At 38.1% G+C, this 24,134-nt stretch overlaps 1 protein-coding gene across 19 annotated transcripts in view; it reads right to left on the bottom strand.

The window, feature by feature from the left end:
* Positions 1–24,134, bottom strand: part of NRCAM (neuronal cell adhesion molecule) — a 275,589-nt gene that overhangs the window by 164,040 nt on the left and 87,415 nt on the right. The window lies entirely within an intron of this gene.

Here is a 24,134-nt window from a genome sequence, read left to right as displayed (position 1 = left end):
GTACGGCGTCTGTCATGTGGTATGTTTGTATCCATCTGTACATCCTCGGAAGAAAGGATGCAATGTTTACAAAAGTATAATAACAAAAAGCTTAGAAGGTATAAGAAGGTAGGAACTAGGAAATGAGCTGATTTGAAATCATCTGCAGGAATTCACAGCTAAAACTCTTTGTCTTTCAAATGATATATGTTGATTTTTTTAAAAATCCTAGGGACTGATTGCAAATATACGGAACGTTACAACATTTTCCTGATCTGTCTTCCCTACATTCAACATTGTGCTATCCAATCACACAGTTTTCCAGATCCTTCTAAAGTTCTCTAGAAGCTCAAAAATGTTCTCAAGGATTTTATATAAGAAACCGAAGCTAGGGACACCTGGGTGGCTCAGGGGTTGAGCATCTGCCTTCAGCTCGGATCATGACCCCAGGGACCTGGGATCGAGTACCGCATCAGGCTCCAGGCAGGGAGCCTGCTTCTCCCTCTGCCTGTGTCTCTGCCTCTCTCTGTGTGTCTCTCATGAATAAATAAATAAAATCTTTGAAAGAAAGGAAGAAGGAAGGAAGGAAGGAAAGAAGGAAGGAAGCAAAAGGAAGAAAGCAAAAGAAAGAAAACGAAGAAAAAGAAAGAAAAAATAAAGAAAAGAAAGAAGAAAGAAAAAGAAAGAAAGAAAGAAAGAAAGAAAGAAAGAAAGAAAGAAAGAAAGAAAGAAAGAAAGAAAGAAAGAAAAATGGATATAAAAGCGAACTGAAATGAGAATATGAAAATGTCTGGATTCCTGGTTCATTGATGAACCTAGTGAGCTTTGCGTTGCTAGCAAGCTACTCTACCTTCTGGGTTGTGATTTCCTCAAGGATTCAGTGAGGTGTTTGACTTGGTCAAAGGTGTTTGACTTACAAAGATTAAATCTAGTACAGAACTCCCAGAATTCCATGGAAAGACTTTTGTCCCCAAATAAGGAAAACCTGTCTTATTAAAGCTGCTTAAAAATGACACGCACATCATTATAAAATAGGGGATTACATATTTGAGTTTATTCTTTATAAATTTTTACAATTCTGTATTATAAAAATTATTAATTTATAATGATTATGTTATGTTATAATATGTTATATGTTATAAATGATAAAATATTAATTTATAATATTAAACATATTTATAATAGTAACTAATTATTCCCCAAATCTCCTCGAATGCCTATCCACGAGCTCCCTATTCAGGACTGAATACTGATTCCTGCCCACCCCCCCCAAATTTGATGTTGTAACTGGAATCCTCAATGTGATGGCATTTGCAGGTGGTGCCTTAGGCAGCAGATTAGGTCATGAGGGTGGAGGCTTTACATAGAGGATTACTGCCCTTCTAAGAAGAGATACAAAAGAGATCATCTGTCTCCTGGCTGTGTGGGAGAGGACGCAGCAAGAAAGCAGCTCTCTGAACCAGGAAGAGATTCTCACTGGACACCAAACTGGTGAGCACCTTGATTTGGACTTGAGAAATAAACTTGAGAAATAAACTTCTCTGGTTTGAGCCATCCAGTCCGTGGTGTTTTGTTAAAGCAGCTGGAGCTGGTAGGTACAGTCCCCACAGCTGTGTCATACCCTAGCAGCTGCAGCAGCCCAGTAAAGCTAAAACAGCGGGTGTGTGTTGGGGGAAGCCCAGGAGCCGAAACCAGGGAGCCGATAAAAGGGCAGGCCAGGCCAATGGACATCAGGCATGAGACAATGAGGTTTTTATTAGAAAGGTTCCTTCAGGGCAGCCTGGGTGGCTCAGCGGTTTAGCACTGCCTTCACCCCACGGCGTGATCCTGGAGACCCGGGATCAAGTCCCACATCGGGCTCCCTGCATGGAGCTTGCTTCTCCTTCTGCCTGTGTCTCTGCCTCTCTCTCTTTCTGTGTCTTCCATGAATAAATAAATAAAATCTTAAAAAGGAAAGGTTCCTTCGAAAGCAACATGGAGCACAGAAAAGACTTGAGAAATTGCAAGACGACAAGCTGTGGTGGTTCAGGTAAGGAACTCCGCAGTGAGGTGGAGAGGAGGCAACAGCTGTGGAATTTATTTGAGAGGCAGAGTCAACGTGATTTAGGAAGAGTAGAAGGAATGCAGAGATATACAAACCCTTTACTTAATGGATGAGGAGTAGACAGATGGAGTTACTTGTTTAAGAATCAAAATTTAAGGGATGCCTGGGTGGCTCAGCGGTTGAGCATCTGCCTTCAGCTCAGGGTGTGGTCCTGGGGTCCTGGGATCGAGTCTCACATCCGGCTCCCTGCAGGGAGCCTGCTTCTCCCTCTGCCTATGTCTCTGCCTTTCTCTCTCTGTATTTCATGAATAAATAAATAAAATCTTAATAAAAAGAATCACAATTTAAGTAGTAGCAGAATGACAACTAAAATTTAAGTCTCCTGATCTCCAGCACTCCCTTCCCCCTGAACACAGGAGACTTTTTCATACTTTAAAATGTTTTCCAGGGAAAGGAGGGATTCGTTTTCCTCATTATAAAACATACCTGCACAGACTAAGTATTTTGTCATCCTTCATTAATCCATTTTTCTACATATTACATGGGCAACTGGCTGGTTAATTCCATTAGGTCGATTAAAAAAAAATACACAGTTTACAGAACTGTAGTGTAACTAACAAAAAGGAAGTGGTTGTTGTTCAATCTTTCATAAGAGAAAGTCAACACTACCATCCATAATTGAAATTCACTGTTAAAAACTAATTGGTTCAACCCCTTAATACAAAATCTGATTTCTCAATTGTGTAAGAATCTTTTAAGAAATGTGTCTTTGGGCGACAATCTATTTCTTCGAATATTAAAAAAAAAATGAAATGTAAAAAAATGATACGCAAATTTATTTTGAGACTTGAACATTCTTTCAACCTACCACCTACTCATTTGTAAGTAGAGTACACAAACTACTTGGCTCCGTACCCCCTCTTATAGTCTTTCTGGCCAGATTACATGATATCTGGAAAGCTCAAGGGCCAGAAAGGCTGGGGAGGGAGTACAAACAGGCTGGTTAACATCCAGACCTGTGCCACCCAATCCAGCAGCCACTAGCCACACATGGCAACTCGAAAGGTGGCTAGTCCTTTTGAATATTTAGTAGGAAAAAACAGAATGTGAGATAGCTCGCTGACAATTTAATATTCAAGACCTGTTGAAATAACATTTTAGATTTACTAAGTTAAATACATTACATTAATTTTACCTGTTTCCTTTCACTTTTTTAATGTGGCTGCTAGAAAATTGAAAGTTAACCATGTGGCTCATATTATATTTCTCTACTGGGCTGTGCTACTCTAGACATTTGCAAGATAGGTTGAGGCAGCAAGGCATTCATAAATAACATCACAGCTGCCAGGGGCACAGTAGAAGAGGCTGGGGAGATGAGTTCTATCCAGACTGGTCAGGAGTCAGTCTCCAACCCCACGAAAGCCAAGGAAAAAAATCCCAATAAAATCTTTGGTTCTTCTCAAATCTAGAATGAAAACCATCCCCTGAGGATTTGATCCAAGAGGATCCTCTAAGGATAGAAATTGCTCAACTAACCTTCAATCTTCAAGCTCCGCAAGTTCATACGTTGAAGTATTACTTTTCTAACACAAAGCGATCCAGGATATGTCTACTCAGGGTTCTTTTAAGCCAGAAACTCCTGCTCCTAAGGATACAGCCTCATAGAAAATTTTGAGCTGCTTCCAAATATGTGAAGAATGCCTTAAAGGCTCAATGCATGAGGAGCTCTCCTTGGTACTGAGACCTCTGCTTTTCTTTCTTCCTTCCTTTCTTTCTTTCTTTCTTTCTTTCTTTCTTTCTTTCTTTCTTTCTTTCTTTCTTTCTTTCTTTCTTTCTTTCTTTTTCTTTCTTTCTTTCCTTCCTTCCTTCCTTCCTTCCTTCCTTCCTTCCTTCCTTCCTTCCTTCCTTCCTTTCTTCTTTCTTTCTTTCTTTCTTTCTTTCTTTCTTTCTTTCTTTCTTTCCTTCTTCTGTTGATTTCAATCTTGGCTCTGTGCCTACAAGCTGAACTCCTCTACCTTGGCCCTGTCTATTTGCTCTGACTGAACACGCCCAACTCCATACCCTGTTCATATCTCAGTCCTTGCACTCACCATGTTCTGTGAGGGATGTTTATTTATGCATTCATCTCCCTCACCAGACGGAGCTCCTTGAGGCCCCCAACAACATTCCATATCCATCTTCATACACTAGGTACATAACTTGGTATGAAGTAGGCATTCGATAAATGAATAAATGCCTACCTAACTTGTAATTGTGGTACCTTACAATCTGCTATATCTCCTCTGCTGGGCTGCACCAGGTATAGGCTAGGCTTTAAGAAAAAGATTAAAGGTGTGGGATCCCTGGGTGGCTCAGCAGTTGAGCATTTGCCTTTGGTTCATGGCATGATCCCGGAGTCCCAGGATCAAGTCCCACATCGGGCTTCCTGCAGGGAGCCTGCTTCTCCCTCTGCCTATGTCTCTGCCCCTCTCTCTCCCTCGATCTCTCTCTCTCATTAATAAATAAATAAAATCTTAAAAAAAATAAGATGGAAGGTATAATTGGGGGAGGTAAGCAGAGGGGTGTGTGTGTGTATGTAGGAGATACAATGGGAAATTCCAGGGGAGAGGAAGAGAAAGAACAAAGAGTCAGCAGAGGGGTGGTATAGCATGACAAGCTGAGGTTGAGGGTTGTGACGTGGGGGTAAGGGGAGAAGGACGTAAGCCTTACTACCAACTAAGGAGACTGTTATCCTTAGGCAAGCAATAAGAGCCTCTGAAATATTTTATTTAGGGGACCGATAGGATAAAAGGAGTATTTTAGGGAACAGTGTGCTGTGGGAGAGAGGATCAAAGGGAAAGCCAGCAATTAAGAAGCTACCAGGATAATTAGTAAGTGAGGGGGAAAAGCATTTTGGGCTTGGTTTTTTGGGCAGAGTTTATTGAAGTTTAGCATTGGGAAGGGGCAGTCAAGACGTGAGTGAGCTATCTCACGTGACGTATGTACTGGCAAAAGAGCATTTGGGAAAATTTTGCTATGCAATGGGCAAAAATCCCTGTGCACAAAAACCCAAGAACATTATTTCTCACAAATGTCTTCGCAATTGGGCTGACGAATAATAATTCAGTGTTATCCATGGTCTAGAGACTGGCCAAGGAGAGCACTGGTCCACCAGGTTTCAGATTGGTTGCATTTTATTTTTATTACTGCTTTGAGTCCCAGCTCTTTCGATTTTTGCATATTTAAGTCACTATCCTTTTTACTGCTCTGTAAGTGTGTACGTAGTTATTAACTCTTAAATCTTGTTCCTAGTCAATGACCCAAGCTATTTTTGGATCCTGTTTGCTATGTATTTCATCCTTTAATTATGAACGGTTAGACAGCACTTTTGCCTGAACAGTAAGTACTTGCCCATATCTTAAGAACATTTCTTATAAAAATATATCTATTTCTCTGCTCGAAGTCAAAATAGTCTCTCACCTGGATTGTTACAACAGCCTCCTAACCCAGGCCTACTTCTATTCTTATTCCCAGACAGAGGTCACAGTGATCATTTAAAACAAAACCAGATCATATAACCTGCTCAAAACCCTCTAAGAGCTTTTCATTATTTCAAAATAAAATCCAAATTTTTTGTCATGGCTACAAGGTTGTACATGATTGGACCTCTGTCTACCTGACCAAAGGCACGCCCTACCTTTGTCCCTGTTGTTGACCGCGCTTCACCCATAATGGCTCCTTTAATTCCCTGGACTTAACAAGCTCTGTGCCCATCTCAAGGCCCTTCCACCAGCTGGCTCCTCCATTGGAGACCCTTCCCTCAGGTCTACCTATGCTTCAATCTTCAATATTCAGGTTTCTGCTCAAATGTCAGTTTTTCAAATGCCCACCTCTCTAACATCCCATTCCTCCCCCATCTCCACACCTCTCCTCCACTTCACTTTCTTCATGATATGTATTATAATCTAGAATTCTTGTTCAACAATCCTGAGATGCTCCTTGTAACAGCCACCGCTGGCGTTCCTCGGCTATCCCCGTGGCACTCACCCTTCCAGGCACACTGATGGCTTCCTGCTGTGAGGATCATCCACCCTCCCCCTGAAGCCTTGCCCTGGAGTGCTTGGCCACCGTGTGCTGCCACATGAGGTGCTGGCCTGAAGAACGGCCAGTGGACACATTGGGAGTTGACGCCTCAGCCAACAAGAGGAGTTGATAGATAAACGTCCCAGCCTCCTTACCACTTGGGTGGGACAACACTGAGATATCTTCTAAACAATCTCCCAAAGTCATGGTGGGAATGAGTCCCAGTTGCCCACAGAAGTTACTTTTTCATTATTACACCCTGACTGGCTTGCTTCCTTCCCTCTCTCATACAGCTATTCCCCTGAGCATGCTTCCTGGGACCACCTCCCAAATAAACTACTTGCACCCAAATGCTCATCTCAGAGTCTCCCTTGGGCTAACCCAGCTTACCTTCTTTCATTTCTTTTTCTTTTCCTCTCCTCTCTCTCTCTCTCTCTTTTACAATTTAAAATCTTTCAAAGTAGAACCACCTTTCAGTAGATGGTTTGTAATAGTTTAGCTGGTGTCACATAAAATTGATTCCTCGACACTTACTTGTTGACTGCGATCCCCCAATCGAATAGATGCTACCTGTAGAAGCTTGTCTGTTTTGTTTTTTATTCTCTACTACATTTCTGGAATACTGAACAGTGTCTAACTCAGAGCAGATGCTGTATTACACGGTGTTGGGAGGGCAAGCATCACTTCTCTTCAAGAGCCACAACTGACGACTCAGGGAGATGAGACACCGAGGTCTCTTCTAGAATAGACTAGCTCCATCATTGGACAGAGAGGGACCCAAAGGCAACACTGGGAGATTCGAGGAGCAGCAGCACTATTGGATTAACTGGAGCTTTCTCTCTACCAAGCACAGAATTTTGAACAGACTTTAGGATTGAAGTACCTAAGACCTCATGTTTACTTTGCAAACAAATTGAAGTTTGTGACAACTCAAAAGGAGAGATGAATCTGTGAAGGCAGAAGACTGGAATACTGGACTTACTGCTAATATGACAGGCTTAAACAATCAATTAAAGATTTGCAGAGACGCAACAAACTGTACCTCAAGATTGTAAAGCAGGCCACGCTTTGTTTTCAATATGCTAGTTAAGGCTCTTTTTGGAACGAGATGGAATATAACTTTAACAAAAGAAAACATTTGTCTTTTTGTATTTCCAGTCCAAACACTGCAGTGCAATTATGTGAATTGTAGAAACTCATTAGTCATCCATAGTGAGGCCCCTAAAAGACAATGTCACATAAAGCAGAGACAGCTGTGCCATCATCCTGAGAGTGCCTCGGGGCCTCAGGGACCCCTCTCAGAACAGAGATTAAAAGACCACTCCCTTTGGCTTGGAGCCGTTAGTGCTTGAGTGGCACTAATAATAAGGCCACCATTACATGGATTATTATTATTAATAATAATTGTTATTATTTGTGAGAATGGTTTGTCTTCTAAGAATTGATTTGAGACTACTTATTTTCTACCCAAGTCCTCAAAAGATTTCAAAGTTAGGTTGTCAAAGAGTCAAAACTGTGAATTTTGCTAACTTGGAATGCAAGATGTTGCATCCTATTATCAAATCCCTGGGGCCCGCCAGTCCATTAAAATAATGAGAATTGTAATGTTTCCCCTGCAATATTAAGAGCATCTTAATTACTTAATCTCCAGTGAGTGGCACACATATAAATTTTATGCATAATCCAATCAAAGAGCTACTGAACAGTGCTCTGTGTTAAAGTCAAAGAGAATTTTCCTTCAAAGGTGACACTTGGCCGGCCAACATCAGAAACACTGAAGAAAGTATAAATGTAAACTGTCAGCTGTGTCTGCCTATTAGAGAGGCTTCCCTGGCTGTGCTATATGTTTCCATATATATGGTCCTATGGAGGAAAACAGATCTTTCATGTGATATTTGGGACTTGGTATAAAAAAAAAGCCACATTTATAAATAATTCTATATTATTTTGTAAAATTTTTTTTTTTTTTTTTTTTTTTTTTTTTTTTGTATTTTGTAAAATTTTTATTGAGGATATTTTATTTGACAGGTATGAAAAATAAATTTAGGAACAATGCTCAGGACAGTGGTAATTAATAAGTGTTTACACACATACCCTTTCTTTTAGTAAACACTGTACTTTGCACACTTTGCAATGGCCCCCGTATTTTAAAATATTCCATTTTTTATAATAATAAAGTGTAATTAAAATAAAAAGAAAATTGATATGTCAGCCATATAGTTCCAATTACATTTTATACTTATTTTTAACAAAAATGTTATTTTTGTTCTCTTCATGCAAATTTATAAATATTTTGACTCATCAAAAGAGAAGAAAACAGTAAGGCTCGGAATGCATTCCAAAAATAAAGAATAATGGTGGTTGATTTTTATTGACAATCAACTCATGTTCCCCCTTAGGGCAAAAAATCTGTTCCTCCCCTAAACATTTGGATTTCAGTAAAGACCCAGTTGTTCAAGTAAAAAGACTAGGAGTCATCTTGGATTGTTCTCTTTTTCCACACCTATTTCTCTCTAGTAGCTGAAAACAGGTACACAATGTAAGCTTAAAAAGAAAAAACAAAAAAAAAAACTAACATTCACCCTACATCTAATCCATCAGCAAACCCCATTATGCTTCTAAAATATATCTCAGACTCACCCACTTCTCCGCAGTCTGCTCTTACCACCTCAGTCCTTGACTGTGCCTAGAAGACTGACTGTAACAGTCAGGACTTGAGAATTATATTTATACATTTTTAAAAAGATTTTATTTATTTATTCATGAGAGACACAGAGAGAGACTGGCAGAGACACAGGCAGAGGGAGAAGCAGGCTCCCTGAGGGAAGCCTGATGTGGGACTTGATTCCAGACCTGGGATCAGGCCCTGAGCCCAAGGCAGATGCTCAACCACTGAGCCACCCAGGTGTCCCTATATTCATACATCTTAAGAATTATCCATTTTTATGCATTTTACACTTATGCCTTGAGGACTGTAACAGCCTCCAGTTGATCCTCCTACAGTCTATTCTCCACAAGAGTAATCTCTTTAAAATGTAAATCACATTATGCCACTCCCATTCTGGAAATCCTTCACTGATTTTCCATTTTCTTTTGTATGATTTATTATCTGTCCCCTCACTATTAGAATACAAACTTCTTGAAAGCAAGCACCTCTTCTGTCTTATTTTCCACTATGCCCTCAGCTCCTGGGACACATGGCAGGTGTGCAACAATTATTTGCTGAATGAATGAATGAGCGAGTTCTTTACCATATGCTAAGCTGTGCAAAGCATTTTACATCCACAGTTGCTTTTAATCATGAACAACTACATAAGATAGGGGCTGTTATGATCTCTATTGTACAGAGGAACACAGGGTTCATAAACTAGTAAGTGGCAGAGCTGTAAAAATCCAGTTAGTGCAAATACTTCACATAACACCATTACCAATGGTCATGTTAGATTGCTCATTTAGTGTTTTTAGGTTTCAGTTTCCTGAGGGAAAAATATTATGTACATGTCCTCCCAAAATTTTATATAAATCAGAGACTCCGGGATCCCTGGGTGGCGCAGGGGTTTGGCGCCTGCCTTTGGCCCAGGGCGCGATCCTGGAGACCCGGGATCGAATCCCACATCAGGCTCCCGGTGCGTGGAGCCTGCTTCTCCCTCTGCCTGTGTCTCTGCCTCTCTCTCTCTCGTGACTATCATAAATAAATAAAAATTAAAAAAAAAATCAGAGACTCCTTGAAAATAAATCACAGAATCATGAAGTCACAAGTTACTTGGGACAGCTTTCAAAGTCTACTCCCAATTCCACTAGATATTGCTAAATGAAATATTCAATAATGCATAAAAATGTAATATATGCATAAGCTGTAAAATGCATAAAAATGTATAATGCTGGGGACGCCTGGCTGGCTTAATGGTTGAACATCTGCCTTTGGCTCAGGATGTGATCCCAGGGTTCCAGGGTCGAGTCCCACATTGGGCTCCTACAGGGAGTTGGCTTCTCCTTCTGCCTGTGTCTCTGTCTCTCTCTTGAGAGTGTGTCTCATGAATAAATAAGTAAAATCTTTAAAAAAGAAAGTATAATGCTTAAAACATATGAATATAGTCCACAATAGCCAAACTATAGAAAAAGTTCATGTGTCCATTGACAGATAAATGGATATAGAAGATGTGGTGTATATGTATACAATGGAATATTATTACTCAGCCATCAAAAAAGAATGAAATCTAGCCATTTGAAATGACATGGATGGAAGTAGAGGGTATTCTGCTAAGTGAAATAAATGAATCAGAGAAAGACAAATACTATATGATTGCACTCATATGCAGAAATTAAGAAATAAAACAGATGACCACAGAGGAAGGAAAGTAAAAAAATAAGATGAAAACAGAGAGGGAGACAAACCATAAGCAACCCTTAACTGTAGAAAACAAACTGAGGGTTGCTGGAGGGGAGGTGGGTGGGGGGATGGGGTAACTGGGTGATGGGCATTAACAAGGGCACTTGATGTGATGAGCACTAGGTGTTACATGCAACTAATGAATCACTGAATTCAACGCCTGGAACTAATACACTATGTGTTAACTAAATTTAATTTAAATATAATTTTTTTAAATACATGCATATCTATATATAATAGGTTTTCCCAGGAATATATAAATGGTTTGACATTAGAAAATATATTTAAAAATTCATTATATCAAAAGATTAAAGGAAAAAACCATATGCTCATTTCATTAACTGCAAAAAAAAAAGTTTCAATAAAATTGAGACCCACTCAAGATAAAGCTCTTAGAAACTAGAAACGGAAGGAAATTTCTTTATCCTGATAAGAGAAATTTATCAAAAACTTATAGTAAAGACCACATAGTTCACAGTGAGAAGTTAGAAGCACTGCCTTTAAAAATCAAGAATAGGACAGGGATGGCCACTCCCACCACTTCTACTCAACAGTGTACGAGAACCCTAGTCACAGCAGTCAAGGAAGGGAAAAGAATTATAGGTAGAAATGATGGAATTTAAGGTACAAAACCAGCAACTTACAGATAGTATGATTTGTTAGCAAAGAAATCTCATGAGAATCTACAAACATAACAAAGTTCATAAAAGTTTCAGCAATTTTGGTGGGTATCAGCACATTTTTAAAAAGCAATTTCATTTCCATATGCTGGCAACCAATAGTTAAAAAGCGTAAATTAAAATAATATAACACCATATCCAAGATACCTAGGAATAAATATAATAAAAGATGTGCAAAGTTGTTGGGTAGAAAATCATAAAAACTCATTTAAGAAATTTAAAGAGCTCTGCTCAGTAAAAGAAAGCTTCATTGGCATAAAGATATCAATGACTTCCAAACCTATAAATTCAGCAAAATGCCAAATAATATCCCATGTAACTTATCCATGAAATCTGAGAAGCTGATTCTAAAATGCAAATTTGAAGAGCAAAGGAACAACGCATTTCTAAATGTACAAATACGATGGGAAGGCAAAAACAAGATCCAGAAGAACAGATATAAGATTGATAACAGTCGTTAGCACCGGGGAAGAGAAGTTTAAAGAGGGTGAGGGCAATGGAGGTGAAGAACTTTCATATCTCTTCTGTATAATTATGGATTAAATTTTTTAAAATAACGTAACACATTTACACATTGCCTGAGTAATACATAAAATAAAGGGTGATGAAAAATGCATGTGTGATTTATAAAGTAATCAGCTAGAAGCCCAAACGTGGAGAGGAAAAATGATGCATATATACTCCCTTTTTGCAAATGGCCCAGCAGCAAAATGTTATGTGGCTGTGGTCCGAAAATTTGCTTCACCAGCAACTGCAAAAAGATTAATTATTTTTTTAAAAATGAATCTTACAGCCTGCTAAAATATAATGATACAGACCAAAGAGAAGCCAGAGGGCTTGACTCATTTAATTTATAAATCACATGCACACCACCACAAGGTCCATGGAGGCTGACCTGGTTCCCAGTGAGGAAAGCACAAAGTCTGTGTGGAGCTCCAGCAGCACTCAGAGCTGTAATAAAGGCATTACTACTTTACTGAGTCATCACTCTAGCCAGGCAAGGATGGCAGAAAAAAATGGGGTAAAAAAGTCTCAGTTGGAAGCTTCACTTTACAAACAACATTATAAGCACAATAAGAATACTTACTGGGCTTTGAGTTTTTTGCCTTTTTTTAAAAGCCCTTCCAAGATTTTCTCTGTTCTTAGGCCCTTTCACAACAGAATAGAATTTTAAAGTTTTCTTTCATTAAATGGAGTCCTCATTTTAGCAAAATCAAGCCCTTTTATCTCCTCTTTGGACTTAGAAGTTCATAGGTCTATGTGAATATGGTATATGAATATGTGTGTGTATGTGTGTGTGTGTGTGTGTGTGTATGAATGAAGCTAAAAGAGTATTCTTTTGGTTATTAAGGTCTCTATCCCTTCAAAAAAGTATGTATGGCAAAGAAGACTGGGGAAGCCCTCTCATCCATAAGAAGTGGCTTATCCTGATAGACAGTGAATAAAATCTCAGGAAAGAACTTTATGAATGGAATCTTAATAAGCCAGTGATGAAAATCACAAATATTCCTTTTCCCCCTCACCAAATGTTTTTTTGGCTATACTTTCTTTTTAAGGGTTTAAAAGCCTTCCCTATATTCTTCTATTCTAGTTTTTAAAAACAAGAGTATGGAGGGAGATGTTGGCTTAGTTGGTAAGTTTCATATGGTGGCTTTGCCAATGTCAGGTGACATCAAATTAGCATTCATGTAGATTCTCATGACCCATGATGCACCAACATCTCCTGAAAGCTTGCATCTCTTGAGCTTGAGCCAGGCTTTCATGTCCAATGACTGCATAACCGCCAGATCTCTGTCTGATTCAGCTTCGGTATAGTCCCTGAATATTGTAAGTCACTCCCTCCTGTGAAGGGGAGTTTGTCTACCCTATTAGCAAAACCAACTGAGTACTGCCTCTGGGCACATCAATGTGCCAGACGCCTTGGTTGAGAATTACTGCCTGAGGACAAACTCTGAAGGCATTGCCAGGATGAGGACATCATAAAACCCCCAGGAGCTGGGGGATTATAATGGAAGAAATTACTTAATAGACTGCACAAAACCCTTTAAAAATCATTCCAGGGGCTGTCATGTTTTTCAGATCTGTACAGATACGTTTATAAGCTCAGGACTTGGCTGACAGCCACCAAAATTTTATCTCCTGTCACATTCTGCCTCATTCATTATACCTTACAAGTAGGATGTGGGGTATGTTAGGGATTTGTAAAGATGCTGAGATGGTTACCCCTCCCCAATATTCTCCACTGTCCCATACCCTCCAGTTATTCTATCCATCCATCCATCCATCTGTCCGTCTAATACATCTATCTATACATCCATCCATGTAATAAATGCTTATCTAGGTCCTGGCATGATAAACAATGAAGCAAATAGAAGAGAGGGAATTCTATTTTTGCAGGATCACAGGGCGTGGAAGGGAAATAACAAGAGAAACTCGGTAAGTTATATAGATGTCAGATTTTCAGTCTCCAAATGACAAGTTAAGGAGCTTGAGGTGAAGGCAATGGGGAGTCACTAAAAGTTATTTTTTTCTTATAAAAAATGAAGTATAATGCTATAGAGGAAATGCTCAGATCTTCAATATCCAGCTTAATGAGCTGTGACAAAAATCTGCATCCATGTTAACAAATGATCCAATCAAGATAGAGAGCGCTTCCATTACCCTAGAAAATTTCCTCTTGTCTCATTCAAGTGGGAATCCAGTGGCAAATATGCTGTGGCGAACAATGTTCTGAATTTTATTCCTATAGAATAGGGTGTGTTCTTGGACTTTAGAAAATACAGCCACATGATAGGTATCTGTTTATGTCTGGCTTCTTTCACTTGATATAATCTTTCTGAGATTCATCCATGTTCCAAAATGTTTTGAGGCAGGAAAAATATTATGATAACTATGTTCGGGAAAATTAACCTGTCCCTAATGTATGGGAGTTTCCAAAGATGGGGAAATACTTTCAGCAGCATATTTCAGATAAGTGGGATCTGTAGAAATATACAAAGGGATTGGATTCAAATGGTATTGGTATAGGTAGAGCGCTAAGAACTTGTCAATTAACCGGAGGAGAGGTAGGAAGGGAAAAAGCCAAAGATCACCTAAACATATCCTCCCCAGCTGAACTCTCTGCAAGGTCTGAGTTCAATTAACTGATATTTCCAACAGGATTAAATAACAGCTCACTGGTAATAAGAAATGGGCCCAGGTAGGTGACTGGTAGGAGGGATAGGAGTAAATACAAATAACAATACATAGGAGGATAAAAAGGAAGAAAAGAAATAAATGATAAGTTATAAAGATTAAAATATTTCTAAGGCTAAAATTCACATGGAAATACAAGGGACCCAGCCAAAAACAAACAAACAAAAAACCCAAAAAAGCAGAACAAAGTTGAAGGACTCACACTCTCTGATCTCAAAACTTACTACCAAACTACAATAATCAAGACAGTGTGATACTGGCATGAAGATGGATACATAGATCAATGAAACAGAATTGAGAGTTAGGAAATAACCCCTTACCCTTATGGTTAATTGATTTTTGATAGTCATGCCAGAACAATTCAATGGGGGAATTCAAACAAATGGTGCTGGGATAAGTGGATATATATATATTGCAAAAGGATGAATCTGAATCCTTTTTTCAAACCATATTCAAAAATTAACTCAAAATGGATGATAGACCTAAATGTAAGAGCTAAAACTATAAAACTGTTAGACGAAGATTTGGGTTAGGAAGTAGTTTTTTAGACACAACACCAAAACCACACACGATACAAAAAAATTTTAACTGGAATTCAAGTAAAAACATTTGCATTTCAAGGGATACAGTCAAGAAACTGAAAAGACAACTCACAGAGTAGGAGAAATTATTTGTTCATCATATATCTGATATGGGTCTTATATCCAGAATATATAAATAACTCTTCAAACTCAACAATAAAGAGACAAACAGCCCAATTTTAAAATGAGCAAAAGATCCGACCAGACACCACACCAAAGAAAATATACAGACAGGAAGTAGACATGTGAAAAGATGCTCAACACCACTTGTTATTAGAGAAATGCAAATTAAAACTACAATGAGATGCCATGTACACCTATTAAAAGGGCTAAAATTCAAAAAGTGATGCAAAACAACACACTTTCATTCATTGCCAGTGGGAATGCAACACTGTAAAGCCACTCTAAGAGATAGTTTGACAGATTTTTACAAAGTTAAACACAATCTTACCCTGCAATTCAGAAATGGTGCTCCTAGGTATTTACCCAATTGAGTTGAAAACTTATGTCAACAGAAAAATCTGCATACAAAGGTTTATAGCAGCTTTACTCATAATCACTAAAAACTGGAAACAACCAGTATGAATAGATAAGCAAATTCCATGTAAGGGAATATTATTCAATGATAAAACGAAACAAGGAAGCCACAAAAAGATACAGATGAATATTAAATGCATATTACCAAACAAAAGAAGCCAGTCTAAAGAAGCTATGTATCAAATTCTAATTACATGACATTCTCTATAAAGGCAAAACTAGAGAAATGACAAAAAAAAAAAATCAGTGAATGACAGGCAGTTTGGGAAGAAGAGAAAAAGTGTTAAATAAGTAAAGTACAGGAAATTTTATCTTATCTGTGTGATACTGGGGATGGGATACAGGATATTAGGCATTTATCAAAACCCACTGAACTTTACAAAGAGTGAATCCTAATGTACAAAAAAAATTTTTTTTTAAGATTTTATTTACTTATGACAGACACAGAGAAAGAGGCAGAGACATAGACAGAGGGAGAAGCGGTCTCCCTCTGGGAAGCCTGATGCAGGACTCGATCCCAGGACCCTGGGATCACGACCTGAACCAAAGGCAGATGCTCAACCACTGACCTATTCAGGTGCCTCTGTACAAATTTTTTAAAAAATCCTTTAGGCGGCCAGGGGAATCCTTTGATGAAAGGAAAAATATGGTAGGACAATCCAACTGTATTACAAATGTGTCAAACAAGCAGGAGGAAAAGGTGCTGACCAGAGGACACTTTGAAGTGAGTAGAGTTTGTAAACCTAAAAGCAAAGGAAAGTGAATGTAAGTACTAATGGTCCATAGATGTATCCCATGGGACTGGGGTTAGCAATTCTGATATATGTATGCATATTGAAATTGGACAATTAATTAAATGGATGGTGGATAAAGAAGCCAGATTTCTCACTGTTGGTCTAAGTTTACAGATGAGCAGAGGAAGAGACGAGAACAGGCCATGTGGTACTGGATTAGGGTAAAGGACATTAGTATGAACTCAGGTTTAGCTTACTATCGATACAGACGGTTCCATGCAGGAATATTTACAGGTGCATATACAACATGGGTTATTAGGCACCTATATGTTTTCTTGCTCTGTCAGCTGAGACCTAGCAGCAGTGCCACCCCTAGTGGCAATGAGCACACCTAGTGACCAGATCTTGTTCCTTTTTTTTTTTCAGATCTTGTTCCTAAGACCATTTTCTTATTAAAGGAACCAGAACTCCTGAGGAAATGGCTAATTCCAGGATTGGGGCAGGAAATAGAAAAGATGAGCCTGGAGGACTTAGTGGTGCCAGACAGTAAGGAAGTCCCTATTTCAAACCATCCATCATGGCGGAGCTTTATGAAAGGGACAGAGGAACCAACTGAAAGAGTTCCTCATAGGGCAAAACTGGAACAACTGGAGAAATAAGATAAAGTAGCATTGGCTTATAACCTAAAGTGTGAAATAAATATCCATGAGTACACATCAATATAAAGAAATACTTGAATAAATGAGAAAATGAGTAGAAAGGGACAGATCTCTTATGTTGAAGAATTCCAAATATTTTATGTGAATATTCCACCCTCAAGGTAAAAGTCTAATTCCCTACTTCTTAAATAAGAGCTGCTCATAGTGACTTCCTTTCAAAAGATACAATATGGAGAGGAGGAGAAAAATAGAATCCTGACAAATTTTAACAGCAGAGAAACCTAACAAACACTCTGTTGACCTTGGTCAACAGCAACGGTGATGTTGTATTGATGGTTTATACCCTTGATATGTGTGAAAATAGTGCTCTATCACATGGTCCTCCTCCCCAAAACCCACAACCCCAGTCTCATCATGGAAGAACATCCCACAAATCTCAATAGAAGGACATTTTATAAAATATCTGACCAGTACTCCTCAAAACTGGCAGAGGTCTCATAAACAAGGAAAGTCTAAAAAAACATTACAACCAAGAGAAGCCTAGGAAGCCATGACAATCAAAGGCAGTGTGGTACCCCAAACAGATCCTTGAACAGAAAAGCAACATTAAAATCCAGGGAAATCAAAATGAGTATAGAGTTAATAACAGCATATCAAGATTGGTTTGTTAATTATAACAGATGCACCATACAACTGTGAGATGTTAACAACAAGGGAACCAGGTGGGGTGTTTAAGGGAATTCTCTGTACTACTTTGGAAATTTTCTGTTAATCTAAAACTGTTCCAAAAAAAAAAAATTTATTGCAGTGTCTGAGTGGCTCAGTTGATTAAGTGTCTGAATTTAGCTCTGGTCATGATCTCAGGGTCCTGGGATTGAGCCTTGTCTCTCTCTCTCTCTCTCTTTCTCTCTCTCTCTCTCTCTCTCTCTCAAATAAATAAAATCTTTAAAAAAGTAAAATAAAGTGTTTTTTTTAATGGGCAAAGGATTTGAATAGGAAAGTTTTCAACAAAATTACACCAATGTCAATAAGCACATGAAAAGATGCTCAGCATCATCAGTCATTAAGGAAATACAAATCAAAACCACACTTCACGTCTACTTAGGACAGCTATAATAAAGAAGAAGAAAATAACAAGTGTTGCTGAGAATGTGGAGAAATCTGAACCCTCCTACATTGCTGGTGGGACTGTAAAATGATAGGCCACTATGAAAAAGTTCTGTGGTTCCTCAAAATGTTAAATAGAATAACCATATGACCCAGCAATTCCACTCCTGGGTACAGACCCAAGAGATGGATGTCCATACAGAAACCTTTCCACAAATGTTCCTAGGAACATGATTCATCATAGCTAATATATGAAAACAACCTAAATACCCATCAACTGATGAATGAATAAATAAAATGTGGGGGTCCATACAATGGCATATTACGTGGTCATGCAGCTAATACATATCACAACATGGACGAACTTTGAAAACATTAGGCTAAATGAAAGAAGGTAGTCAAAAAGGCCACTCCATTCATATGGAATGTCTACAAATAGGGGTGCTCAGGTGGCTCAGTCAGTTAATTGCCTACCTTTGGCTCAGGTCATGATCTCAGGGTTCTAGGACGGAGCCCTGCATCAGACTCTGCAGAGTCTGCTTCTCCCTCTCCCTCTGCCCCTCTCCCTGCTCTTGCTCCCTCTCTCACACATCCTCTCTCTCTCTCTCTCTCTCAAATAAATAAGATCTTTAAAAAAAAATGTCCACAAATAGGCAAAGCCATAGAAACAGAAGGTAGATCAGTGGTGGCCAGGCGCTGGGGGGCATGGTGAATGGGAAGTGAGTGTAATGGGTATGGAGTTTCTCTGGGGGATGATTAAAATATTTTGAAATTAGATAATGATGATGGCTGCACCAGTGAACTGTGTGCTTTCAAAGGGTGTTTGTGAATTTTACTTCAATAAAGCTGTAATTAAAAATATATATTACTAATGCTAGCCAGTCTCTCACTAACCTGGAGCTAAAAAAGCAGGAATATGTACCTCAGAGCCTGTGGTGCTAGAGATGGGAAATCTATGAAGACACCAACACACTGCCCATATATTATTTCATTTAATCCTCATAGTCAAGCCAACAGGTGGGTGTTATTATCTGCATTTGAAAGATTTAAAGATTGCATTTTTAAGAAACTGAAGCAGAGCTGGATTTAAAACTAGGCTGAATCATTCCAAGATCAGCTCTGAACCACTGCCTTTCACTGTCTCTCAACCTCTCAAATATTAGGTTTCTCATCAGTGACTTACTTCCTCATGGAATTGTCTTCAGGATCAAATGAGATAACATAAACATGATTTGTAGCATATGAATTATCAATTTCTTCTTCCTTTTGGTATTCAGATAAATACATACTCAGAATGAAATCATATAGCTATATCATAGAAACAGCATACCCTCTTGGTCACAGATACAAAAAGTCTGAATACAGACACTGTGAATAAAAGTCCTATGAACATTCAGAACTGCTTCAAATTGAATATCTTATTTTATAAAAAATATTGCCAACTCAGAGGTGATTTAATTTTCTTTTGTGAAAGCACACTTTCTTTGGTCATTTGAATTACAATTACATATAAGTTATATGGACACAATTACACATAAGTTTTATAAGCTGCCATTGAGTCACTAAGATAAAATATGTAATCCTGTGAGATTACATATTCCAAATATCTGCTTGTTTTTAAAATTCACACATGAATGTATGCCAATGTAATGCAGAGGCCAGCTCCACAGTCAGATAGCTTGAATCTAAATCTTACCTCTGCATTTTTGTTCAAGTTACTTAATCTCCCCAAATTCAAGTTTCCTAAAACTAAATAGTTGGATTTAACTGAACAGTTACACAGCTGGAATTGAACCAGATCTGTGTGGCTCTAGCTCACAGATTAAATCACACTCTATATACCATTACCACCCTGTATTGTCCCAGAATGAAGCCCAAGAAATCGTTAAAGTAACATGATGCAAAAGGTTCAAGATTTTACAATCCTAGATCCAAATGCATTATCTTCCAAATTATTTTTGCACCCTGGAGCAGCTGTACCCAAGCATGAGTGAGAAGGACTGTTGAAGTGATTGTCGGGAGAGATGTCACACACCTGATCACAAATATTCATATAACACTATGTCAGTTCTGTGGCGGTCAGCTTCTTTTTTTTTTTTTTTTTTTTTTTTTTTTGCGGTCTTTAACAAGGATGGGAAATAAGAAGGTGAAGGTATGGGGGATCCCTGGGTGGCTCAGCGGTTTAGTGCCTGCCTTTGGCCCAGGGTGCGATCCTGGAGACCTGGGATTGAGTCCCGCATCAGGTTCCCCGGCATGAAGCCTGCTTCTTCCTCTGCCTGTGTCTCTGCCTCTCTCGCTCTCTCTCTATGTCTATCATGAATAAATAAATAGGTCTTTAAAAAAAAAAAAAAGGTGAAGGTAGCTTTCTCAACCCACCAGTAAGCATGGAAAAGTGCCTGCTCAGCTCCAATCAAATAATTTATTATACCCAAAAGCAATTGCCTTGAAATAGTTTCCCACTAAAACTTGAGGTTCATACTTTTAACACATAAAATGAAATAATCACATTAGGTAGGAATTATATACATAGCACTTTCAGCTTGAATTGGTACCTGATTTAAGCTTGAATTTGGTTTATTATGTGGCATCTTACAAAACATCTGAGTATTTGAGACTGATTAATTCCAAAAATAATACTAAGGTTCTACCTGTGAGGTTCTTATTTTTTTTAGTTTATTTTTTTTAAGATTTTATTTATTTATTCATGATAGAGAGAGAGAGAGAGGCAGAGGCACAGGCAGAGGGAGAAGCAGGCTCCATGCACCGGGAGCCCGACGTGGGACTCGATCCCAGGTCTCCAGGATGCGCCCTGGGCCAAAGGCAGGCGCCAAACCGCTGCGCCACCCAGGGATCCCTACCTGTGAGGTTCTTACTGCACCCATTAAGATTAGAAAAGATAATAAATCCATCATTTGCTCAGTAATAGAATTATCTCTACTGGAACCTCAGGGGAATTTTAGACAGAAATTTCATAAGTGGAGTTTGGTTAGATTTGGGGGCTTTTTCACATTTAATATTTTTTCAAAATGTGATCTCATCTCTAAACTCAATTTTCTTTTCTTATATATCTAAAGAAGATTCTTTAAAAAAAAAGATTTTACGTATTTATTCATGAGAGACACAGAGAGAGAGAGACAGAGACATAGGCAGATGGAGAAGCAGGCTCTGCAAGGGGAGCCTGATGCAGGACTTGATCTGATCCCAGGACCCCAGGATCACAGCCTGAGCCAAAGGCAGACACTCAACCACTGAACCACCCAGGCATCTCTAAAGAAGTTTCTTTTTTTTTTTTAAAGATTTTATTTATTTATTTATGAGAGACACACACAGAGAGAGGCAGAGACACAGGCAGAGGAGAAGCAGGCTCCATGCAAGGAGCCCGATATGGGACTCGATCCTGTGACTGTGGGATCACGACCCGAGCTGAAGGCAGACACTCAACCACTGAGCCACCCGGGCTGCCCAAGAAGATTCTTAACAATGAACCACACAAAAGTAAGATCATACTTTATAAGTGAGAATTTTTGAGGGATAAAAACCAAGTTCTTATAAAAATGTAAGGTGTTCCATAAATATCCATTTATCCAAAATGGTTGGGAAGTGAGGAAATCCAATTAAATCAGATATTTTTGCCTCCGAAAGTTACTACATGAACCACATATTGCGTATCTATCGATGTCAAGCAATGATATAAAAAAGGTCCAAGCACTCACATACCGTGAACTTTCATATATTTTGTTTTCATGCTTAGGTTAGTAGTCTGAGATCTTCACCTGCCTCAATACCACTATTGCGCTTTTTATTCATCAGTATGTACAGTTTTGTGAAAACACGCTTTTTATTGGAGTTTTGAGGTTGACTCTCTTCCAGATAGAGGGGGCTTAACAGGATTGTTATTTGTATCATGATCCTCACCAGGTTTTTGATGTCCTGCCTAGAGCCTACTGTGGTATATTTAGCAACCTTGCTGCAGCAGCCTCACCCATGGATGCACACTTTCACACCCCCTCCCTCTTGCTGGATGCATAATCTAAACCCTGAAACATGGTTTCTGAGAGATTAATTTTTGCACATGGAAATATGGGGAAAACATTTTTTTAACATGACTTGACTTCTCAAATGAAGTTTATTAAATCTTGTCAAAAGCCATCTGACTTGCTAAGTATACACACACACGCATGTGTGTGCATGTGTGCAAGTAAACACATACACACACAGTATCTCTGAAATTAAAGTAAAAAATATTCTCCCTGAAAAAGAGAAGATTTTACAGGAATAGATGAGCAGCATATATTTTAAATTTCCCTTTTCAGATCACACTTATACGTATGTTTGGTTTGTAACAACAGTAGCCCAGTAAATGTGACCAGACATATATTTTCCTCAGATGTTGCTATGGAACCCTTTCCTAACTGAAAATTAAATTTCTCCATCTGTTTGCATGACTTTGTATTCACTGCAGCGCCGAGGGGCAGCTGATCTAACAAACATGCCACTGAACAGATTCCTCAAACCAGGAAAAAAAAAAGTGTGAAGTAGAGCAAATACCATGAGAAATCACATAATTTGAAAGATTCACTCTTCAAAAGGCACACCAGTGTTGATAAAACTGGTGGAACTTTACTTAGGGAGACACTCTCACACAGGCAACCTATGATATAAACTTCTCAGCAGTACAGTAAGTACAACCGGTTTAAGAAATGCTACAGTTCCAAATATTAAATCATCCTGTGGTAAATTAAAGAAGGAGCATTGAACAGACAACTGGGTCCTGATCTGGGCTGTATGTTTAAAGTACCAAAAAGATAACAAACCATATTTTAAAACTACTAAATTTATCCCATATGTTTTCACCCAAGCTAAATTAAAGACACTATAATAAAACAGGACATTGTGATACAGACAATATAATTTTAGCTTTAATTGTTTAACTGATCACATATTTATAATATAATTCACCAAGTCTAAAAGAATAAGTCAGCAGTACCACCAGAGTGAATGATTCCATTTCTAAATATTTTCAGGTAGTTGGAATGAATTTTTAAATATTAACAATCTGTTAAGAAATCTTAAGGAAAAACATGCTTAGTTTTCATTACCATTATGAAAAGTACCAAGATTAATCTCAGTGAAAAGTACTGAGATTTTTGAAGGCTATAAACCTATTCCAATTAATTCTTTATTATCTACATGACTTTATATTCATAGGACTATAATTACTAAATTTATCTGCCCACAAACACATTTTATGACACCAATTTGCAATTGATTATAGTAGTAAGTTTATGAATTCATCAAAGTATCATATAGAATGAATTATCAATAATATTATCTTGAAAAATTTTACAGTATTTTATGAAGTATATATAGTGTACTTAAAAGTCTTTGAAAAGTGTTTTCTTCCAAAAAAGTTTGACAAAAATTTTTAAAAAGTAGTAATAAAATTTTTTTTAATTAACAATATTTTAAACTGATTCGATTAAATTCTATTCCGAAGGAGAAATCAATAGAGGCTACTAGCTCAGTATTTTTCTCCTCTTCAATTATTTTTTGCTACCAAATAGTTACTTAGTTCATACCATGTTTATAGCATTCATTTCCTCTCCTGAATTGCAGGCAGTTTTACTTACGGGCAAATCTTCCTTTCCAAGTAGACTAAGAAGACCTGAGAGCAAAACATTATTGTGCTTTATCTAAAATGTGTGTTAAAATGAATTATCCAAAATAATAATAATAATACAATAATATGAATTATCCATCTTTGGATTCTACTACATCATGTACAGACTTGTTTTCTTATAATAAAATATATGTGTGCTGATTAGCTTTAACATATACTAAATCTCCCCTCTGAATTCAAAGGAAGCCAAAATTTGAGCAGAGAGTAGATAATTTTCCAAGTGTTGAACTTGACTGGAGAAAACGCTATCTGATAAAATAATCAGTCTCACTTGACAACTTTTTTTTTTTTAAAGATTTTATTTATTCATGAGAGACACAGAGAGAGAGGCACAGACACAGGCAGAGGGAGAAGCAGGCTCCACGCAGGGAGCCCGATGTGGGACTCGATCCCAGGTCTCTCACTTGATAACTTTATAGTAATGAAAACTAAGCGTGTTTTTCCTTAAGATTTCTTAACAGACTGTGAAGATTTAAAAATTTATTC

This window comes from Canis lupus, chromosome 18 (assembly GCF_003254725.2).
Source record: "Canis lupus dingo isolate Sandy chromosome 18, ASM325472v2, whole genome shotgun sequence".
NCBI lineage: Eukaryota > Metazoa > Chordata > Mammalia > Carnivora > Canidae > Canis > Canis lupus.
The sequence above is the reverse complement of the archived record's forward strand: the minus strand, read 5'-3'. Positions and strand labels throughout refer to the sequence as shown.